This window comes from Galeopterus variegatus, unplaced genomic scaffold (genome assembly GCF_000696425.1).
Source record: "Galeopterus variegatus unplaced genomic scaffold, G_variegatus-3.0.2 Scaffold2854, whole genome shotgun sequence".
Classification (NCBI taxonomy): Eukaryota; Metazoa; Chordata; class Mammalia; order Dermoptera; family Cynocephalidae; genus Galeopterus; species Galeopterus variegatus.
The window spans coordinates 67323-74202 of NW_007728965.1; positions in this window are offsets into that span (position 1 = coordinate 67323).

Genomic DNA, 6880 nt, shown 5'->3' on the forward strand with positions numbered 1-6880 from the left:
TGTTATATATACTAAATTTCAGTCCTTTATCAGATGTGCTTTGTAAATGCTTTCTCTAATCCATGACTTGTCTTTTCACTTAGAGTGTTTCTCAAAAAGTAAAAGTTTTTGATTTGGATTAAGTGCACTTTATAAAGTACACTTTAATGAATCATGCTTTTGGTATTATATATAAAAATTTTGGCTAACTTAAGGTCATAAAATATATTCTTCCAAAAGTTTTATAGTTTTAGATTTTGGTTCTGGGATCCTTTTTGAATTAATTTTTGTATATGTTGTAAAATATGGATTGAAGTTTGTTGTTTTTGCCTATGTACATACAGTTGTTCTAGCTTCGTTTGTTGAAGATTATCTTTTCTCCACTAAACTGACTTTGGATTTTTTTTTTTTTAAATCTGTTATTTAGATGCGTATAGATCTGTTCTGATGAATTTTCTATTTTGACTCCAACAGCATACTGTCTTAATTATTTTAACCTTATAATAAGTTTTGAGGGCTGACATTAACTTTCAAAGGTTGTTCTTCTTTTTAATGTTGTTTTGACATTATAGGACATTTATATTTCCATATCAACTTTCAAATCAGCTTGTCAATTTCTACAAAAAAAAAAAACCGCTGGGATTTTAATAAAGATTGCCTGGAGTATATAAATCAACTTGGGGGATAATTGATGTCTTAGCAATATTGAGTCTTCTGACCTATGAACAAGGCATACCTTCCCATTTATTTAGGTCTCCTTTTTATTTCATCATGTTATTTTAAGTTTTCAATACACAGGACATACACAATTTTCATCAGATATTTTACTAGGATTTTATATATTTGATACTATTGGGAACGATATTATTTTTCATTTAAATTGCTGATTGTTTGCTCTTAGTATATAGAAATAAAATTTCAGAGTAGAATGGTGGTTAACAGAAAAGCTGGGGGAGTGGGATGGAGGGGAAAAGAAGAGATGTTGATCAAAGGGTACAAAATTTCAGTTAGGAGGAAAAAGCTTTAACGATCTGTTGAACAGAATGGTGATCATAATAATGCATTGCATATTTCAGATTTGCTAAAAGAGTAAATTTTAAATGTTTATACCACAAAAAAATAAGTATGTGAGGTAATGGGTTTGTTAATTGCTTGATTTAATCATCACAATGTACACATATATTAAAACATCACTGTGTACCTCCCACACATATATAATTATTATTTTTCAATTAAAAATAAAACAAAAATATACAATATATATATATATTTTTTTGTCCTTTTTGAGACCGGCTGCATCGCGCTCAGCCAGTGAGTGCTGTGAGCACACAGGTCATCCCTATATAGGATCCGAACCCGTGGCGGGAGCGCTGCTGCGCTCCCAGCGCCGCACTCTCCCGCGTGTGCCATGGGCTCAGCCCAAAATACAATATATTTTGTATTTTGTTATTGTATTCTCCAACCTTGCTAAACTCACTTCTAGCAGCTTGTTTTGTAGATTCCATCATATTTCTTACGTAGACCATCATGTCATCTTCAAAGACAGTTTTATTTCTTACTTTCCTATCTAGAAGCTTTTTTGTTGTAGTTCTTTCCTTTTTTACTCTATTTTTATTCATTGCATTGCTAGAATCTCCAGTAAAATGTTGAAAAGAAGTAGTGAGGGATGAAATTTTTGTCCTGTTCTTTTTTTAAAGTAGAAAATATTTTAGTTATTATTACCAAGTATCATAGTTGCCATATCTGGTTAAGGAAATTCTATCCTATACCAAGTTGGCAGAGAGTTTTTTTTGTTGCTGTTGTAGTTGTTGTTATTTGTTTTAACCAGAAATTGATGTTGAATTGTCGAATGTGTTTTCTTTGTCCATTAGTAATCGTACATTTTTGCTCTTCTAGTTTGCTAATTCCTTTAATTATATTAATTGATTTTCATATATTAACCAATTTTGCCTTCCTGGATGAGCCCCAGTTGGTATTGATAAATTGTCCTTTTATATATTGTTGGATTCTATTTGCTAAAATTTTGTTTAGAACATCCCTTTCTGTTCATGAGGGATATTTATTTGTAGTTACTTTTCTTTTTTATCTTTTAAAAAATTTTTTCATGGTTTTGTTATTAGGTTAATGCTTACTTCATAGAATAATTTGGTAAGTACTCTTTTTTCTTTAATTCTGTGAATGAGTTTGTATAGAATCAGTTTTTTTTTTTTTTTCTTTAAATCTTTGGTAGAATTAACCAGCAATGGCATCAGAGCCTGGAAAGATTCATATCAGATATTTTTAATAACAAATTCAAATTCTTTAATAGATATAGAACTAGTCAGATGATCAATTTCATCTTGAGTAAACTTTGGCAGTTTGTGTTATTCAAGGAATTTGTCCATTTTATCTAAATTTTCAAAATATTTGGTATAAAATTTTTCATAACCTTTCCTTACTATTGTTTTAATTTCTTTAGAATCTCTAGGATGTTACCTTTATCATTCTTCTTATTGGTAATTTTTCTTTTTTTCTGATTAGTTTAAGTGGAGTTTTACCAGATTTATTAATCTTCTCAAAAAACTAACCTTTGGTTTTATTGATCTTTTTCTACTGGCTTTTCTGTTTTCTATTTCATTATTTTCCCCCGTGACATTTATAATTTCCTTTCTAATGCTTACTTTGGTTTTATTTCCTCTTCTTTTTCTAGTTTCTCAAAGTAGAATTTGAGGTCATGGATTTGAGATCTTCCTTCTTTTAATAAAAGAAGAAAAATTCCAGGGTTTGTTTTTGGTAGGAACATGGAGAATTCTTTCACAGTAACAGAAGAGAGTGCAGTATGTAGGCAGATGTGCTGGTCAGAGCCTATGCAGATCTTTTAGGATTTCTTCTACATTCTCAGTCAAAAAAGGAAGACTCCCTAACAGAAAAAGGTGCTAAATGAAATAAATTTAATGCTGTCCGACTTACATTCAACTTTGCTTTATTCTCCACTTTATTTTCTTTGTTTCATATAACTGTTATATTTTGATTTGCTTTGTGTTTTTTCATTTTTTTATTTATATTTTAATTGGTTTTTGTAATGTGGTTATTGAATAATCTTCATGTTCTTCTTGTACAAGGAAAGATTACAGTATTAGATTATTGTAATGATTGCTGTTTGAATTATTTGTCATCTTAATTTTTGAATTAAAAAAAATCAGATTTAGTGTTCCAGTTGTCACAGACTAAATATTCAAGTTTGAATATCAAACAGGAGTTGTATCTCAGATCTTAGATCATATTTCATAAAGCAAGAATACTCGTGGAAAGGTGAGAAAAGTAGAACAGCTGATTTGGGGGGGGTCTATTTTCCTCTATAAAATAAGCTATTCCTCCCCTTCTTTACATGAGAATGTAATTTTAAAAAGTGCATTAGTTGTTATATCTCATTTCAAGTATCACAGTTCTGTGAGTTGCTTACCAGGTATTATCTTACTTTACACATGAGTAAACCAGTGTTCAGCAAAGATAAATGAATTCTCAAAAGCCATACAGCAAGTAATTTAAATAAATGGGACTGAACCCCAGTTTTTCTCATCAGGCAATACCTGGCTCCCAAGATTGTAAGTAGCTTAGACTTAGTAAATAGACATCAGACACCTACTATTTCCTAGAAGCAATCCAAAGAGTACTAAATTGGCACAAAATTGGTTTGCACACAATTTGCTTTCTTATGTGGAAGAGAGAAAAGTAGTCATTTCACCAAGTATAAGAGAATTTCAAAAAATTCATGGAAATATTTATATTGTCTTTGAATTCTATTTTTCCATGAACTTTTAGAAGTACCTTCGTATATCATGTGTTGCTTACCAACAGATATACATTCTGAGTAATGCAACATTAGGCAATTTTGTCATTGTGCAACCATCACAGAGTGTACTTATACAAACCTAGATGGTATAGCCTGCTACATACCTAGGCTATATGGTTTAGCCATTATACTCTTATGGGACCACTGACATATATGCTGTCCATAGTTGATCAAAATGCCTTTTGTGGTGCATGACTATAATTACAAATGTGTTAGGAAAGAGGAGTATGAGTGGGTATAATGACTTGTTCCCTTAGTCAGGAATCATTCTGTAAATGTGAACTCAGCAGGGATTCACTGAAAAAGAAACACAAAGCTTCTGCTTGACTGGTTAGAATGCAACTCTGCAGTATGGGCATTTCCTCTTCTAAAACTTAGTTATAATGCTAACATGTCATAATTTCCCTTGGAACACTGATGTAGGAAGAGATTGAGTAAACATGTAATCAGAGAGGCTATTATTACAATACAAAAGAGTATACCTGTGATGTATTCATCTTTCCTTAAGAACAGTCTTCTGTGCCACTTCCTCACTGTCAGAAAACATTCAACAAACTGAGGAAATTGGGCAAGGCTCTCACCTCTGCAGTACACATATTCCATCATTATTACTTTTAGTCATACAAGTATTTCATCAGAAAGAACAGTTAAGAAGAATCATTTAACCATGCTAATGTATATATACTTTCCGTTTGATAGTCCCAATGGTTCCTAAAATCCATTATATTCAAACTAAACTCCTTTTGAATCTGCATCTCTTCCATGTCTCTTTACTTGGTTAATAGTACAATTATGGATGGATGTTCTTTATCATAGATTTATATTAGGTTTATGTTTCTATATTACCTAGTCATTAAGATGGCATAACCTTCCTCAGTGATAACTCTAAGAAGGGATCATAAGTCACGAAGTTTACAGAGGCCTGATTTCAAAGTTCTGATAGTAAAAATAGGGAAGTCTAATAAATCACAAAATGCAAAAAAATTTAACATATCCATTTTGACTTGATTTTCCGTATGGTATAAGAGAAGGGTCCAATTTTATTCTTTTGCATGGGGAAATCCAGTTTTCCCAATTTCATTTATTGAAGAGACTATCCTTTTCCCATTGTGTCTTCTTGGTTCTGGGCTTTCTATTTTGTTCCATTGGTCTATGTGTCTGTTTTGATGCCAGTATCACACACTTTTGATTTCTATAGCTTCATAATCTAATTTAAATCATGAAGTGTGATACCGACTACTTTTTCTTTCTCAGAATTGCTTTGGCTATGCAGGGTCCTTTGTGCTTCTAAATGAATTTTAGAATTGTTTGTTCTATTTCTGTGGAGAATAGATTCTTTGATAGAGATTGCATTGAATCTGTATATTGCTTGGAGTGGTATGAACTCTCTAACTAATTTGTTCAATTAATGAACATGGAATACCTTTCCATTTATTTCTGTCTTCTTCAATTTTTTATCAATGTTTCATATTTATAGTTTTTAGTGTACAGATCTTTTGCTTTCTTGGTTAAATTTATTTCCAAATATTTTATTTTTTTGGTGATTTTGTAAGTGGGATTATTTTCTTGATTTTTTTTTTGTATAGATTGTTATTTGTGTACAGAAATGCAACTGATAAAAATTAATTTGTTGATTTTGTATCCTGTAACTTTATTGAGTGTGTTTATTAGTTCTAACTGTTTTTTTTTTTTTAATGGAGTCTTTGGGGTTTTCTACATATGAGATCATGTTATCTGCAATAGAGATAATTTCACTTCTTCCTGTCTTGTTTTTATGTCTTTTTTTACTTATTTTTCTTGTCCGATTTCTCTTGCTAGTACTCACAGTACCATATTGAACAGAAGTAACAACAGTGAGCATCCTTGACCTGTACCAAATCTTAGAGAAAATGCTTTCAGTTTTTCCTCATTGATTATGATGTTAGCTATGGGTTTTTCATAAATGGCCTTCATTATGTTAAGGAACTTTCTTTCTATACCTAAACTATTTTTTTTTATATAAAGAAAGGAGGTTGAACTTTGTCAAATGTTTTTCTTGCATCAATTGAGAAGGTCATGTGATTTTTATACTTTATTCTGTTAATGTGATGTATCATATAAATTGATTTGCATAAGTTTAACCAGGCTTGCATACCAGGGATAAATCCCACTTGGTTGTAATGTTTAATCTTTAGCTAAAACCACAAAACTCCTAGAAAAAAACATAAAGAAAAAGCTCCTTGACATTGGCCTTGGCAAAGATTTTCTGGGTATCACATGAAAAACTCAGGCTACAAAAGCAAAAATAAATTGATTGGACTCTATCATTCTTAATATTGGTTATTTTTGCTTTCTCCCCTTTTACTGTTTTTTTGGGGGGCAATCATTTTCAAATAAATGACTTAATTTTATTGATTTTCTCTTTTTAATTTATTGACCTCTGTGCTTATCTTTATTATTTTCTTTCTTCTGCTTGATTTAGGTTGTATTTACTTTTGTTTCCTTATTCTTAAGGTGGAATATTAGATTACTAATTTGATACATTTCTTTGCTTATAACATTAAATTCTATAAATTTCCCTTTAAGGACTACTTTAGATGAAACCCACATATGTTGATATGTTGTTTTTATATTTCATTCTATTAAAAAATTCTTGAGTCTTCCTCTCTAACCTATGGGTTATTTAGAAGTATGTTATTTAATTTTCAAATATTTGGGGGGTTTTCAGTTATTTTTCTATTGTAGACTTTTAGTTCAATTTCTAATAAGAGAACATGTATCATGTAGTTTCTATTCTTTAAAAATTTTCTCCAGCTTTATTGAAGTATGACTGACAAATAAAAATTGTATATATTTAAGTTGCACACTGTGATATTTTGATACATGTATACATTGTAAAAAGATTTCCACAATCAAGCTAACTAACATATTCATCACCTTACCTGGTTACCATTTTTTTGTGAGTGTGGTGCAAACACTTTAGAACTACTCTCTTATCAAATTTCAAGTATACAATACATTATTATTAAATGTAGTCACCATGCTTTTCATTAGATCTCCAGAACTTACTCTTTGGCAAATATCTTTCCT